The 17,759-nt window shown below is 35.1% G+C and overlaps 1 protein-coding gene across 2 annotated transcripts in view; it reads right to left on the reverse strand.

Annotated features, from left to right (window-relative positions):
* The window catches only part of LOC136852491 (sodium-coupled monocarboxylate transporter 2-like), a 41,846-nt gene extending 29,546 nt beyond the window's left edge, over window positions 1-12,300 (reverse strand). The window contains exon 1 of one of the 2 annotated variants that reach the window (XM_067127157.1): window positions 11,411-12,300. The gene's annotated coding sequence lies outside the window, so the exon portion shown is untranslated. The remainder of the gene's footprint in view (window positions 1-11,410) is intronic. The other variant, XM_067127158.1, reaches the window with a different exon arrangement.
* Between the last annotated feature and the right edge of the window lie 5,459 nt (window positions 12,301-17,759).

Below are 17,759 nucleotides of genomic sequence, written 5' to 3' on the forward strand. Positions count from 1 at the left end.
CCTACGGCCCCTAGCTGAACCCACTTTTTATCCTTTTACTTTACCTCCTTTCCTCTTCCCTTCTTAGGTCCTGCTGCCCAACCACTCCAGTTCACTCTTCTGCTGTTTAAAGCACTGAATGGCTGAAAGTAACCCTGGGCTTGGCGTCGTAGCCAAAGTTTCATAAATCAAATCAAGTGAAAAGTAAGATTGTCTCTCCAAGGACAGCGTGCTGTGTTTTAATCATAAGAGAATCTGATGCATGATCAGGTACGTTCAACACCTCCAGCTCGTAAAAGAACAAAGATCAATTAAAAAGTCGAGAAGCACTAGAAAACAAAGTTGACAATAATGGTAATAAAAACAGTAAGGCGATGAGCTTGTGCATGTTGAAAATAAGAATCCACGCAAAGGATGATGAAATATCAAGAAAACAAATAGTCAACATGACAAAATCGTCTCGCCAAACAAGTCTAGGTACCGTTCCGGGCAGTTCCATCCGGTCCAGAAGGGTTTGTGGCAAGATTTGTGTTGGTAGCCCTGAAGGTGTGTATGTGTGTGTGTGTGTGCGTGTGGCCACTTACGTTAATGCCTACCAACTTAACAAGATAGAGGGACCGATTCCATATCAACTGAATACAAGTGGATTATGCCTAGTCTAAGCAGGGCATTAAATTATGCCATACCCTACTTCGAGCATGTAGTTTATTAAATTGCCAAGTATCATAAACAACTTTTAAAAATGTTGTAATTAATCTTGTTTTCGACAAATCAGTAACTGTGTTCAGCTTTGTTTGCGCTCTCTCTCTCTCTCTCTCTCTCTCTCTCTCTCTCTCTCTCTCTCTCTCTCTCTCTATATATATATATATATATATATATATATATATATATATATATATATATATATATATATATATATATTACAATGCTTTATCATGCTATATTATTACTATTACTATGATTATTGTTGCTGTCATTCAGATATTAGTGTTCGGAATTAGTCTATGCATTGGCAACAAATGCTAAGGTTTTAGAGAACGTCGAATGACAGTATTTTTTTCTCAGGTTGGTTCAACTACGGAGCCGAGGGTTGCTATTTTGTGGTCTGAGAGCTCTCAGATTAATGCAATACTTTATTCTAGGGAGAAAAATGAAGTTAAGGGTATTTTTAAGATGATATGATTAGCTGATAAAATTTTAAGCATTCATTTCTCTCTCTCTCATATATATAGTATAATTATATATATATATATATATATATATATATATATATATATATATAATATATATATATATATATATATATATATATATATATTGTCATGAAGTGTTCCAAGTACCCGGTTATTACACAACTAATCATAGGTTTCACAAATTTACCTCACTTCAGCCAGATACCTGAACTCTCATTACAATAAATTTACAACTAAGTACTCTAAAGGCAACAGTGATCCCTTTAAAAACTTATAATCACGTGAAAAATCAGTCTAAGTTTATCAAAACAAGTGTGAAGTATCAACAATTAAACAAGAAATAAACTAAAGTAAAAGGGTATCACTCCATTAGACAACTTTAACTGTTTCCCTGGTCTTAATTCACTTCAGCAAAAGTAAAGGAACAAAACCTGTTTATCACTTTGCCTTATGCACACAATTAATCCTATTCACTGGTGGTCAATAAAAGAAACATCGTTTTTAAACATTTCTAATTCAAAAATTTATTTTTGAATTCAAAATTTATCATTAGAATTCACAATCTGAAAAAATGTACTATTATTTGAAATCAGCATAAAATTTAATTAATTCTTGAATTAAATCACAAAGGTTAATTTATCAAGAAATTAAGTCAATCAAGGAAAATTTAAACTATCAACAATTACTCAAGATTTGAAAAGAAAATTTTAGTAAATGAAAATTAAATCAAGCATGTAATGGTAAACTAATAAGAAATACTTAAAATGCTAAGTAAATAAATGTTAAACCACCACTATAAAAAATGTGAAAAATCAAGAGATTGCAAACACAAGAACATGCAAAAATACACAAAAAAATTAACCAAAAACAATTTCACTAGCGCAAAAGTCCTTCAGTATACCTTAATATTATACCATGATAATAATAAGTACAATTCACTGTACCTTATACAAGGTTGTGAAAACTTTCACAAAATTTACTCCAAATGCAGCTGCTCGAGATTCACAAAACACACTTTTGATAGGCGCCGTCACGAATATACACACTTTTATTATGGTTATCAGATCTAAAAAGCTAAGATTAATATCAATGACAACTCAAATATTTTACGTTAATAACTTCTCTCTTTTGAAGAAAGAGAGAGAGAGAACCACACGAAAGGTCTCTGAAATCAGAATGAGCAAACTTTAGGATTCCAGCTGGAAATGAAACAATCAGATGACATCATTATTAAGGCATTTTTGGGAACGAGATATCAAGGTGGATACTGTATGGACTTCTAGAAGATAAACTGTAGAATCTAGAGTTGACCATTCCTTAGTGCTTCCTGAAACTCTTCTTGGCCCGGCCCCACCATTATCTTAGGATTTGTTCCTGAGCGATAAGATATTGACCTTGGGAATTTCATTGAAATCATTTAAAAAATATTAACCTTATGGTGTAGGCTACTGATAGCAATACAAATAACCAGGAGGCGAAAACAACCTTGTTCTGACTTTGTTAGCGGAGGGAATACACTCCTGAAGTCTTAGCTTGCACATGTTTTTGTACAGACAAATGTGGTGGAATTTGTCAAAGGAAGCCATTTTTGGCCATCGTCTATATTCTATAAGATCTTTTCCCTTTAAGGAAAGTTTTTTTTATTTTTTTTTTATGTATAATACACTAAAAGTTGTAAGAGGTAATTAAATGACACCTTTATGATAAAACACTGGTGAAACGAATTCAAACCAACAGACAAAGGATTCAGGAAAATAACTGAACCAAAGTAGTTTACAAATATAATTACAACTCTATTAGCTCTATACATCCACCACCACTCAGCCACCAACTATATGAAGACTACCCTACCTCCATATACCTTTCTCGTCAGGGCTACCAACACAAATCCTGCCGCAACCCCTTCTTGCTCGGGAAACTGGACCCTGTGGAACTGTACCATCCAAAAACAGCCATTGCGACAGAAGGAAGGACAGTCTCCGTCAGGGAGAGCCATAGAGAGGGCAGACTTCCTATGTGCAGCATAATTTGGCCGCCATTTTGATTGTGTGTAACTGGAGCTGCAGTGACAGCAACGTTTTGTAAACGAACATGCTCTGAGTGCACTGCAACCCACTGTGGGGCCAACAATTTGTCTTTATGCTGGAACACAACAAACTGCCGATGTTTACTTATTTGACAGCTGTTATGATTGTTCATTTTATGGACGTATACCAGAAAATAAGGGTACAAATAGGCCTATATAAGTATGTAACAGTAAGAGGACCACTCAGATAAATCACAGCCAAATGTGATTAGATCAGCAGAACAGACTTTGCTCCAAATAATACCTATTTAGGTAATTCCTTAGTGGGATAAAAATTTTATTCTTCTCGAATATTCTTACAGACATGTATGTGGTATATTTATAAACAAAAAATAACCCATAAATGTTTAAACAGTTTTATTCAAAATTCTGTAAAATAAAATAAAAATAACCCTTGGAAAAATGTTGAAACATTTTATTCAAAGTTCTGTCAAATAAAATAATATGTATTTTCAAACATTTAGGCTACGTAAAATTACCTGTGAAAGGACTGCATCTGGAATGTCATTAAATGATGGCAGATATAACAGGCCCTAGGAGAAGAACATGCTAGCAAAATGTCAAGCCTTCGCAAATACCATGCCTTAGCAAAATATGCACAAAATGCTATGCCTGTGCACACCCCATTGGAAATGGGTAGTATTATGCACAAAATGCTATGCCTGAAATTGGAAATGGGTAGTATTTAATTACTAATCACGTACCACCACCAAAGGCATCAACACATACACATAGCACACATTGTTTAGCGTTAAAATCACCACCAGTCCACCACCAAAAGCATTAACACACACCAAGCTTAATCGAGTTAGATAGGGCTATACTTATCTGTCAGTGTGAGAACCTGTTAACAAAATACTCATTGGATTAATATGAATTCAATTTTGGGAAATTTTCAACATTTTTCTGTTTTTACGTAATTTCTTTTCTTTGGATGCTTTATTCTTGATTTTCAACTGATATTTGAGTCTCATTGTAACATACAATTACTTCATAAACTGTGCACTTTGAGAACAATAATGAATAGTACATAGCAGTAAACAAGCTGCTCACAAGCAGATCGGCTGACACACTATTGTGCTCAGTCACCTTGTGTTGTCCTTTGGACAAGAGTAGAAGGCCACTTCTTTGTTTTTGTATATTTTGTACAGTTAATGGCAGAACACTCTGTTCCTTTTGATCCAGAGGTTTTCTTGGTGTGGCCTGTGTAGTGTAAATGATCCATGGAGAGATAATTTGGTGTAGACTCGGCTGCAGTGACGGAATGATGCGTCTTTAGCAACCTCCAGTTACACACAATCAAAATGGCCGCCGGCGCTCAGCCAATTACATTGCAGCACATAGGAAGTCGGCCCTCTCTGTGGTTCTCTCTGGTCTTCGTATTTCTTGAAGTGCATTAAAATTATCTAACAACCCTCTATGCGAAGTTTTCTCGAAGTAAAAATCGCTTAAAAAAAATAGTCACGATTTCGTGATTAAAGTGTTGCTCATTAACAATCCACAGTTATATCAAATTGTACTACTGACTAAAGAAGAAAACTTAAAACGCAATTGCTCACTGGTAGAGCCAAGACTCGCTGTTCTTTATTTTTTAGCATAAACATAATTTATAATGATATAATTGTGGATTTTCAAAGTGAAGAATGTTGTCCCTCTGTGCTAGGAGAGCTGTTAATCACCTCAGTGGTCTGGTTAGACTAAAGTGTACTTAACTTTGTGCTCTCTTTCGCCGAAGGCAAGCGTGCACGAGAAGTTATCCTTACACTTTGACAGTTACAACAGAGGCTGTAGGCTAACACCGTCCTTTCGCTTCCGTTATCTTGAAATAATTTCGATTCTTGTTTATCTCATGGTCGTTCACTTGCTATTTGTGTTCCCCACTGACTGTTATGCTTATTTTGCTCTCATTTTGTTTCGTGATTGTCATGTTTTTATTGTTTAGGTTCGTTCACTGTTATCTAGTTTTGTTTGCTTTTTTTGAGATCATTCAATTTCCATTTGATGAATTGCTGTGTGTGTTCATTAATTCCTGCTTGTTGGTACGGATGTCGGTTTGACAATTCGTTTAAGCTAAATTTCCGTACGGTTTAAACTACCTTAGACTTAAGTACTGAGAACAAGTTGATGCTGAATAGTGACGCAACTTGCAACCTTGCCCCTAAACAGTGCGGTTAGCTCAAGGTTACTTTAGTTTCTTGTTAAACGTACTTCGCGCCTTGTTGTTTACAAAATAACTTGAAAAATCTTCATTAAGCCTTGTCTTTTAACAGTGATCGATGATGTGTGTTGGCTTGAATTTACCTTGATATCAGAATCAATTCATCCCCATGTCTAACCCATAGGCTATAATTCGGATGCTAACACACGCGCACAAAAACGCACGCGCGCGCGTCACGTCTTTTATGTTGCCCCTTGCATTCCAGTTCTTTGGCTTAGGCACGTATAACTTCATTAACTACCTTATAATAACTATCTGGTTAGGTCAGCAAGAACGTAAATTAGTCTCCCAGGGAATAGATTGGGATTGAACGATTAAACAGCTTTCTATTGGTAAAGAGTCTCCCAGACAATTACAAATCTTCCATATTTTCAAACCCATACTTATGACGTAACATTCACCTGTATATTTTAATGCGTTATCTTATTCCTAGGATATCTGCACCACTTGTGTCTTCGCCTTTTCCATCTCAGTGGCTTTTAAATACTTAGCCTATTTTCTCAATACATCGTGCCTCTTTCTTCTCTGTACGAGTATATGTTTAAAGGTATTGGGATATTCTTACGTTTCTTTCCAGTTGTAATAGTAATTTACCACAACATTTCCGTTTACCCACAGTTAGCATTTTTCCAGCCTGTCTTTCTCTGCTTACGCTGGAAAGGTAAATAATCGATTCGAGAGCTGCCATCGGCCACCTTCATTCAGGTCAAGTTACTGCACTTCACGTTCATTGAGGCTTACGTTTTCTTAGCAATTCTGCTTCTCTGAGTCGTTTGAAGATCTCCTGCTGCCTTCCTTGCCTCACCTGCCCCCTGACTCTCGTGTCTTCTAATGATGCCATCTTTTGTATTATTCCCGTTTTCTCTCATAACTTACTTGAGACCTTTTGCATTCCCTTCCCTCATTTCATAAACAGTTTCCCATTTCGCTTTTCCCAATTAACACGACATCATCGCAAACATTAGAGTTTCCTTGGCGCTCAAGGTAACAAAACAAACATTATAATGTTTGCTTTGTTACCCTGAGCGCCAAGTTTTTACCGTGCAAAATTCTTGGTGCTTCTTTCATGTCAGTTTAAAACATTTTATCTTATCTCGGTTGTTATGATAATTGGTGCTTCTTTCATTTCAGTTTAAAACATTTTATCTTATCTCGGTTGTTAAGATAATTATCTTAACAACCGAGATAAGATAAAATGTTTTAAACTGAAATGAAAGAAGCACCAAGAATTTTGCTCGGTAAAAACTAAAACATTTCGCTGAAAATGGGGCGAAGCGAGTAATACATTTAATTTCACGAAAGAGTGGAACAGAAATGAGCCTCCCGGTGGGAATGGTGATGGTGTTTTCAGTAATGTCTCCTCGTAGTGCAGTTCCGCTCATGGAAACTGAATAGCCATTGCATTAATAGATGGGGGATTATAGTGCAGTCTCCCTCTCGCCCTCTCTTGATGACAGAAAACGAGAGAAATGACTGCCCATTACGCTAAAACTAGAACCAAACAACTTTTTTTTTTATTTTTTATATAACTACAACTCGTGCATTAACATCTATTAACAGTTAGAAATGGAAACCTTGACAGGAAAGAATAAGGGACACATTCAGAACCCAGTCCCATTTACTTTCGACTTGACGTAATTTGGGAGATAAAATAAAATGATAAAAACAAACCGTATTTAATGGGAAATATCTCAAACTATGACGCAAGTCACATTTAGATGACCAGTGGAAAATTAAAATATATTTTTCTTAATAATATGGAAAATTTAGATTATTACACAGTAACATTTTATTGTCGCAATTGTAGGATATGTATTGTCTGTGAAAAGAAATCTGACATATATGCAGTGTGTAAATTCAAAATCTACTAGTTCTAGTCCATAATTTCTTTTTTCCATCTTTCTTTCCACCATCTCCTGACAATTGTATCGTAGTGCAACTTCCAAGTTTTCCTCCTGTTACACCTTTCAAACCTTTTTAATTTCCGTTCCAGCGCTGAAAGACTTCATAGGTCCCAGCACTTGGCCTTTGGCTCAAATTCTATATTCTATTGTATTCTTATACTCGATTAGACTTATTAAATTAATTTTCAAAGCCTGCTTGACGAGCCTTGCATAAAGACATTTTCGGTAAAAGGAAAGATTTGAAATAAACACAGTGGGAGAAGTAGAAAAAATAGGAAGGGATCTTTTAGAAGACTTTAAACAGCGATTGTATTACGTGGGCGCACTTGCGGGTTCGTTTTTTTTATCAAACTCCACGTGACTTTGATGACCGTTGTCGCTGTGCCGCCAGTTTGCGTAAGCATGTTTTCTCAGATTATATCCAACTAACAGCGCGTATATGCGTATCTTTTCTGGTTGAATATATTGAAGATAAAGTTAGAGTATTTTCTTCATATAAAATATTTAATTTTGATATGTACCTATTATGTCTTTGTACACTTCATTTCTAGGTATTTTTATCCTGAAATTTATGTTATAATGAATAGGGAATGCTGGAAATTTTTGCTTTTAATCCTTTATTATTTTCTGTTAAATAATGATAATTTCGACTGTGATTTTCTGTAATTCTTATTTAAACTTGAATTACATGGGCTTATATGGATATATTTCATATGATAAACAGTTTTATGAACAAAACGTTATTTTAGGATGTAAAACCGTACATTTTTATTACTTTTTTTACTTGAATATTTTTTTTAAAGTGATGTATCATTCATAAAGCTTGCTACTATTTCTACTGCTACTATCTGTGTGATTATTTCTCTGTCTATCTATCTGTCTATCTATATACGTATGTATATATATATATATATATATATATATATATATATATATATATATATATATATATATATATACATACATATATATATATATATATATATATATATATATATATATATATATATATATATATATATATATATATATATATATATATATATATATATATATATATATATATATATATAATATAAAAAAGCCCATAGAAACGCCGAAATGTGGAAAATAAAGGCTATATTTCAGAGACGAAACTGTCTCTCTCCTCAGGACAAAAAGTGAATGAGAAAAAGTTACAGAAAAGCGGTATTTATACCAGAAGATCCATAGGTCCACCGTTAAGTCACTCCAGATGAAAATATCTCTTCAATCTTCTTGATCACTGGTTGGAAGAAGATTTCATCTATATCTGAATCCCAGCCGCCTCTTGAGGGATTCAGTGCATTTCTTTGTTTAATCAAGGCTGATTCACCATTTTGGCTTTGAACTGATAATTGTTGCTGTAAATTATATGAGACATATTCCACTTTATTCTGTGGTTATGGTTGTTTATGTGGTTAAAAATAGCCGAGCTCTGTTGTCCGTACCTAACTGAACGTTTATGGTGTATTATAATCTTTTGGGGAGTGATTTACCTGTGAAACCGATATAAGATTGGTCACAGTCAAGGCAAGGGATTTCGTAACCTCCTGTGTCTGTGGGGACTGGTTTTTGTTGGACGTTAATCAGAGATTTGGCTAAGGTATTTGGGTAGATAAAAGCAAAAAATTTCCAAGTGTCTGAGTGAACGTCTTAATCCTGTCCAGGTGTGGGATTTTTATTTTATCGTTGTGGGTCTCTCTGGTCTTGTTATGGGGGAGACGGTAGAAAATAGTGTTTGCTTTGTGGATCGATTTCTCAGTTAAATGGTCAGGGTACTTTAAAGATGACAGCTGCTTACGGATTAGTTCAGTTTCCTTTTCCAAGAGATCCGGGGAGCAAATCCGTAAGGCTCTTAAGAATAAATTGCTGGCTACACCAATTTTGATAGAGATGTCATGATAGCTATAAAAATGGATGTATGACAGAGAGAAAGTTGGTTTTCTGTATATGGTAAATTTGTATTCTGTCGTGTCTCTGATTATTAAAACGTCAAGAAAAGGAATTTTGTTGTCTGTTTCCCATTCAACTTTAAATTTGATGCTAGGCACTGATGCATTTAATTTTGAAAGAAATTCTTTGAAATTGCCCCACTTATTATCCCAAAATGTTAGAATATCATCTACTGTATATCTCATCCACAGAATGTCTTTAGGTTTTATTGCATTTATTATTATAGTTTCAGAATATTCCATCAATAGATTGGCTAAAACGGGACTTAAAGGGCCGCCCATGCTGCACCCGAATCCTTGTTTACAGAATGACTCCACGAATGAAAAGATGTTATTTGATACACATAATTCAACTAACTTTAGTATTTTATCTAGGGCTAGTGGGAAATGATCTGAATAGGGGGCTAATTTTTCCCTCAAAAACTGTAGAACGCCCTGTACCGGTACTTTTGTGAATAAGGAATCTACATATAAACTTAGAAGTTTTATGTTGTGAAGTGGTATATGTGCTTCTTTGGATTTGTGACAGAAATCTTTAGAATGTTTAATGAGACTGTGAGAAAGTGTACCTAAGAAAGGGGAAAGGAAGCCGGCTAACCACTTAGAAATTTTACCATTGAAAGCTCCAGCACTTGGGATGACAGGTCTGAATGGAAGATTATCTTTATGAGTTTTGGGAAGGCCACAAAAGTAAGATAATTTTGATGGAACTCTGTTTTAACAAAAAATATTTCACAGTCATATATATATGTATATATATAAATATATATATATATATATATATATATATATATATATATATATATATATATGTGTGTGTGTGTGTGTGTGTTTTGTGTGTATTGTCTATCTTTTATTTAGAATCAAATTATTATATTAACCCATGTCATTTATTTTTTCATTGTATGAACCTATACATAGATCAGTTCTCTCTCTCTCTCTCTCTCTCTCTCTCTCTCTCTCTCTCTCTCTCTCTCTCTCTCTCTCTCTCTCTCTCGATTTAACCTGGGTCATTGTATAGCTTCCTCTCTGCTATCTTTATCTATCTTCTACATACATACAGTTTACGCATTCTCTCTCTCTCTCTCTCTCTCTCTCTCTCTCTCTCTCTCTCTCTCTCTCTCAATTTAAATTGGACCATATTTAGAGCTTCCTGTCACTCCTATCTTTACATACAGGTTACACATTGTCTCTCTCTCTCTCTCTCTCTCTCTCTCTCTCTCTCTCTCTCTCTCTCTCTCTCTCTCTCTCTCCAGCCATAATGCCTCGCAGGAGGGCGCTGACACTCTACGGGGAAATTAAATTTTAAAACTTTCAGGTTTTATAAGATTTTTAAGATTTCACTTCACTCCGTCTCATTTAAGCCTGAAGTTTAATTAGAACACCTCAGTCTGATTATTGTGAGTGTGAGTGTGCATATATATATATATATATATATATATATATATATATATATATATATATGTGTATATGTGTGTGTGTGTGTGTGTGTGTGTGTGTGTGTGTGTGTGTGCGTGTGTACAGGCTAAAAAAAAAAAATAATAGTCATTTTCGCCGTAGATGAAATAAGGAAGAAGTAGATATATGCAAAAAAGGATTAATTTTGTTTCGTAATTTCCTTCCTTTTTTTATTTTATGCATGCACTTCAGTAATCACTCTCATTGAGTGCTTATGTGTGCAAACACATTGAAATATTTTGGTAAGAAGTTTATCTGAGTCTGGTCCTTTGTTTCTACACCAATCAACTAATGAAAAATAAAAAAATTACGATAGAATTGATTTTCATTTTAACATCAATAAGGCTATTGATAACAGTAAAAATTATTTTTAAACTGTTTTTAACGATCCTAATTTAATTACAGTCAAGCAGTGAAATTAATTAGATTGAAGTCAAGACACAGTGATGGATTTTTCACAAAAATATCCGTATCATTAGTCTTAGAAATAATATGAAATAATAATCTGTTCTGCAATAATTTTACTTAAACATTAAGAATCCTTTATAAATACCATTACGCGAAATGATAAACAAACCCCGAAGTCGGAATTCACTCACCTCTTGGCCGAGTGAAAGCTGACACCGTTCCACCTCAGGTCAGAATCGCAAAACGTGGGAACTGGCAGTGCTTATAATCTCTTAATCTCTTCTAGAGAAGTTAGCTCTTCAGAATGGGACTCTGCCAGAGTCTAAAGGAGGCTCTTCAAGAGAACACAGTCTACCACAGTCTATTCCTGTCACTTGACTGACAGTGAGTAGAGAAAGGAGGCGAAACGAACCGTGGCATAACGACAAATCCGTAAAAAGTAAACTCGACGGAGTCTACCCCGTGACGTATCACGAAAGCACCGGAGTGAAGAGTTCTGAAGAATAAGCGCACAGACACGTGCAAGCAAGCACGCTTTTGCACTGGAAACGCACCGAAAGTAGTGTTATCGTAAGCAAGAAAACATCCTGCTATAGTTAAAAGGATAAGAACGCTTGATAATTCAATCTCTCTCTCTCTCTCTCTCTCTCTCTCTCTCTCTCTCTCTCTCTCTCTCTCTCTCTCTCTCTCTCTCTCAGAATCGTATTTCACCTGACAGGCACCCTGCATGTCAAGATGTGTAATTGCTTTGGTTACAAAAGCTAATTTTGTCATTACTTTTTGTGTTCCTTGATGACCTTCATATTTCAGTATATTCTTCATTTGTTTGTTTATCCTTTGCATTTCCTGATGGAGCAAATAAAACTCAGAAGACATTCTTACCTGTTTAAGTAACCGATACGTCTTCTGAAATAACTGATTCTAAAACCACATTCATGTGTAGCCGGAATTACGCGTATTAAACGCTCTACTTAGTCTTACTAGATATATTCCGATTGAATTTATCGTTAACGCTCGTATAATTAACTGGTTCAATCGTAGGAGATGGAGCCTTAACAGTGGAATGTATATCATCGACTTTACAGTCACAGAGAACGCCACTGGCTATTACGCTTCAGAATTGACAATTTTATCTTAATCATTTCCTGTCTTTCATTGTTATATCAGCTTTATTATCTTCTAGCTTCCTGTCAACGCATAGATTCCGAGCCACATTAAGGTTTCTTGTCGTTCGTGACTTGCACACTCATCCATAAACACACACACACACGCACAGCATTATATATATATATATATATATATATATATATATATATATATATATATATATATATATATATATACAGTATGTATAACTGAATCACGAAAATATGGAACGTGCTGAATAAATAAATAAAGATAAAATCCACGAAGTGAACGGAAACACTGGAGTGCTGCGAGGCCTTTCGACACTACGTCCTTTACTTAGCAGACTGAAGAAATATAAAAGTAAGTTTACAAAGAAAGCTCATATAAATGACAGATGGGGATTATAAAGGAAACATATGTACCTGGAATCCAACACAATTGAAGAATTAGTAGAAAACAGGGTTAAATATTTAAGAGGTTTTACAAAGGATTAGGATCAACCGTTCAGAAGCAGGGACAGGACATATGTACATATATGTGTATGTATATATATATACATATATATATATATATATATATATATATACATACATATATATATATATGTATACATTATATATATATATATATATATATATATATATATATATATATATATTCACATTACCACAGGTGAAAAGTAACAGTTCTGACCGTTTTTGACTTTATTTCAAGCCATTGACGAAGGACCGATGCATAGTATTGGAAGTCACAGATATATATACTACAGAAACAGTACTGACGAACATAGTTGTATTATACACATTTGTGACTTCTGATACTATTTATCAGTCCTTCGTCAAAATAAAGTCAAAACCGGCCTGGGTCTCTTATTTTTCACCGTCAAAAAATCTGTCTCTTATTTTTCACCGAAGTTATTGTAATCATATATATATATATATATATATATATATATATATATATATATATATATATATATATATATATATATATATATATATGAGACTTTTCCTCTGTAGAAGGACTAGGAAAAATGGCTTCGGATTGTGTGACCTTATCATTATCATATTCAGATGAGGTCGTTAGCACTGTAGTTTTCTTCACTCTAGGCTGCAACCCACCACAGTCGATTAAACTACCAGGTACCTACTTACGTTAACAGGCACAGTAGGTTTTAACGGGACGTGCAAATATGCTTAGCCCACGCCAATGATTCGGACATGGGTCCTCTTGTTAGCGCGGCGGGGAGGGTGCTTGTCCACATTTCATTAAAACACGTCACAAACATGTCAGCAACTTACCACACACATATCACATACTTGTCACAAACAGGTTGGATATAAGTAAAAAACATCTCTGTAGCTTCTAACCAGTTATTTGTAAGATTACCCTAGTTCTTCATTGGGGGGTCGATATCGTTCTCGGCTAGCACTCTGCTGGGCCCGCGTTCGAGTCTCCGGCCGGCCAATGAAGAGTTAGAGGAATTTATTTTTGCTGATAGAAATTCATTTCTCGGTATAATGTGGTTCGGATTCCACAATAAGCTGTAGGTCCCGTTGCTAGGTAACCAGTTGGTTCTTAGCCAGGTAAAATAAGTCTTATCCTTCGGGCCAGCCCTAGAAGAGCTGTTAATCAGCTCAGTGGTCTGGTTAAACTAAGCTATACTTAACTTTGTAAGATTATCCAAGTATGGGTGTTGACTTGTTTTCAACCTGTTTGTGATATGTATGTGATAAGTTGCATTTAATTTGTATAGAGTCTTCTCTATTTTTCTAATTATAGCTTTTTCTCTGCTACTGCATCGGGCGAGTAACGTTCCGGTGTTATTCATCTTCAGGAGGGAACAGTCGAAACTCAGGGACTGCATATATCCGTATAGTTAAATATGGAGGACATAGTCTGTAGAGTTTTCCACAATGTATGCATTTGTCAATCAGAGTGTACAATTATTTCGCCAACGTTTCTCCCAGTTCCAAGTGGGTAAGTTCACGGCTGTGGTAGGAGTAGATTGATGTTGATGGTCGGGTCTACTCAATATATAGTCGGGGGTCAGCAGGGGGGTAGACCTCTTGCTGAATTTTGATTGGTTGGGGTTGGTTGCTGGTCTCCTGTTGGTTGGTGAAAGTTTTCTTCAAGACAACTTTTCAGACATGAAGGTCGCGTTGTTGCAGTCTCGCTGACCGGCGGGTTAGGGGCGTGGCATCACTGGGCGGTGCGTGACGTTGCGTGACGTCACGGCCTGGTGTTCTCTTACGTCTATTCACATTGGTGGCAGGATTGTTCGTCTGATCTGGTGTTTCTAGACCGGGGGTGCCGCTCGTTCTGGAGTCGGTCGCAGGTTTTTGTATTATTGTCCTTCTTACGTGGTGTTCTTGATAATTCTGTCACGGGAGATGGCGTCCTGGTGTGACTTTCTGGTATGGATTTTTATAGTTCCTTCTTGTGAGTGACATGAAATCCTCTTCGGCAATTTCATGGCAGTCATACCAATGTATGAGCCGGGACATCCACGGACAGGGCAGTAGCAAAGTAAAGCAATAATTACAAAAATAGAGAAGACTCCATACAAATTAAATGCAGCTGATGCAGCAATTTCACTTAATAATATAATAATAATAATAAATAAGAAGAGGAAGATTTGTTTATATTTCCATGCAAAATCAGTAATAATAATAATAATAATAATAATAATAATAATAATAATAATAATAATAATAATAATAATAATTAGAATATAAGATTTTTTATATTTGCATTCAAAATCAACGAGAATAAATGAAAATTAATCCCGATAACTATAAATTATTAAGGTAAAATGAAATGAATGAACAATATTAGGCAAAATAAGACAAAATAAAATAAGAGCTAAAATAAAAGAAAATAGTATTTGGTTATGCACAGTCTCATTCAGGCTTGGTAATGCCCACCATTATCTCATCAATTCAATTGCTGTTACGAAGAAAAGAAACATTATGTGAATTAACTGGGCATCCGGTGGATCTCTCTCTCTCTCTCTCTCTCTCTCTCTCTCTCTCTCTCTCTCTCTCACATAAGATATATGAAGACTCACTCATCTTTGTAAACCACTGCCTGTCTCTTTGTAATTGTTTAATATACATCGGAAGTTAATTGTTCTTACCTGAAACTCTCTCTCTCTCTCTCTCTCTCTCTCTCTCTCTCTCTCTCTCTCTCTATATATATATATATATATATATATATATATATATATATATATATATATATATATATATATATATATATATATATATATATATACATAATATATATATACATATTATTTATATATATATATATATATATATATATATATATATATATATATATATATATATTATATATATATTATATATATTTGTATGTGTGTGACAAGATTGATGCTAGACACAATAAGCAAGAAGCCCCCCAAAGAGAGAGAAAACGAAAAGACCGTACCTTGTTCTTTATCAGTGACACTACGCCGATAATGCGATGTAATATTATACATTTTTATTGAGCACTGCTAAATAGTTATATGCATGCAATTGACAATCAAATGAGAAAATAAGTTTGAGCAAGTGTCCAAAATGCTATGAGGTAAAATCACACAGCAAAAATTTTTCTCTCACTTAAAGATAAGTGTCACGTACACGCTTACCCAATGTCTGTCAGCTAAAAGCATGCTTTCACAGAAAGCTCTCTCACATGCCAGTATAGGTGACATTGTAAATCACTCTTTCATGTGATATATACAATTATTAATGTAATCAGTATTCAAATACAAAAATAATTTCCAGACCTCTGATGGTTTGAACTCGCATCCAAGATGCTATGAGTTACAAGCACACTTACCACTTCCTGACCGAAAACTTTTTTCTCATACTAGGAGGTCAGTGCAATATATTTGCCTACAGTGGCTTCCACCATACTTCCATAAAAGCTCTGGATGAGGAAAAGATGGTTTCTTTGTGTAAAGCTAGTAGAGACAACCAAAAGTATGGGGGCAATAATATTACTCATGGTAAGATTGAGCGAGAAAGTACAATAAGTCACGGAAGGATTGGTAGTAGATGAGCAGTGTAGGCGTAGGTTTAGACAAAGATGAACAAGTGGTGTGAAGCTTTACTTATGTTTTGCTTAAATTTTGTTTTTGCACGTTTTATTATTTTTATATTATTGTACTAGTCTTCAAGTTAGAACATAATTTCATGGTCAAAATAGTGCAGCCTGATGATAACCATAAGTAAATGACTGAAACAGCTGTTGGCATTGAAAAATGGAACATGGTATCAGTCATTTTAATTTTCTTTCCCTCAAATTGAGCCTTGAAGATAAGGTGAAGTAGAGGAAATTACAGAAGGGTTGTCTTAAAATACCAGACACACAAATGCATCAGTATTAAGTAAGAATTTATTAAGAGGAAGATTGTACCCAAAAGTGCAAAGACACACACATATACTCGTATATATATGTGTGTGTATGTATGTATATGTGAGTGTGTATGTATGTATATATACACGCAATCAAACAGTATAGTTTGAATACCGTTTCATTTTATTTCATATAATTTTTATAGGCACCTAACCCTTATGACGGGAAACATATTAAATTCCAGAAAGCTGGACTGTGTTCCCTGTATAATATTAAAATATAATAACGTGTGCGATGTTACCATGTCTTGTGGCCATCCTCTTCCTCCTTAAAATCAATTGCTCGGTACGGTGTTCTTAAGAAAAGACATGAAAGTATCATTACGATTTACAGCTAAATTGCTTTGCTGCATTCTGCCTTATGCAACCTGATATGTGCGGCCATGCACCGAACGAAGGTATTTGCAACAGGGAAGAGGGAAGGTCATTCATCTCAAATCCTTGGGGTAGATCGTCTTCTTTCGACACCAGAAACTCTTGTAATCACGTTTTCTTCCACCTCAATAAGGAGTACATTACACTTCTCTTGTTATTTATATTCTTCTTCTCTGAACGTTGTTCACGGATGGCACATAACACAAAGTTTACCAGTACAAACACTTGCGTGCTCCATTAGTGTCCTTTTCATAAATACCTCACATTATACCTTCGTCATCTTGTACATTGTCTGTGTTATATGTGCTTTTCATTTTACCTCCTCCAAGTCCAGGGCTGTCTATGCCTAAAGCTTATTCTTGTTTATTTTTAACTCTCCTTTTTATCTCCAGTCTAATGGGAGTTATCGAACAGAACCTCATGGAACCCTTACGTAAAGCCAGGTTCCTCTTGCTCGGAAAAGTGGTCAGCGCTCAGACCATTTCTTTGCGTTTTCATTGGTCTTCAATATCACCAGTATATCTCTAACAACCTTGATATTGAGAATGGCGTGGCTTTCCATAAACGGTTTTTGATCATCGCCAGATGTCAACAAGATTCTCATTGTCCC

Source organism: Macrobrachium rosenbergii, chromosome 25 (genome assembly GCF_040412425.1).
Source record: "Macrobrachium rosenbergii isolate ZJJX-2024 chromosome 25, ASM4041242v1, whole genome shotgun sequence".
Taxonomy (NCBI): domain Eukaryota; kingdom Metazoa; phylum Arthropoda; class Malacostraca; order Decapoda; family Palaemonidae; genus Macrobrachium; species Macrobrachium rosenbergii.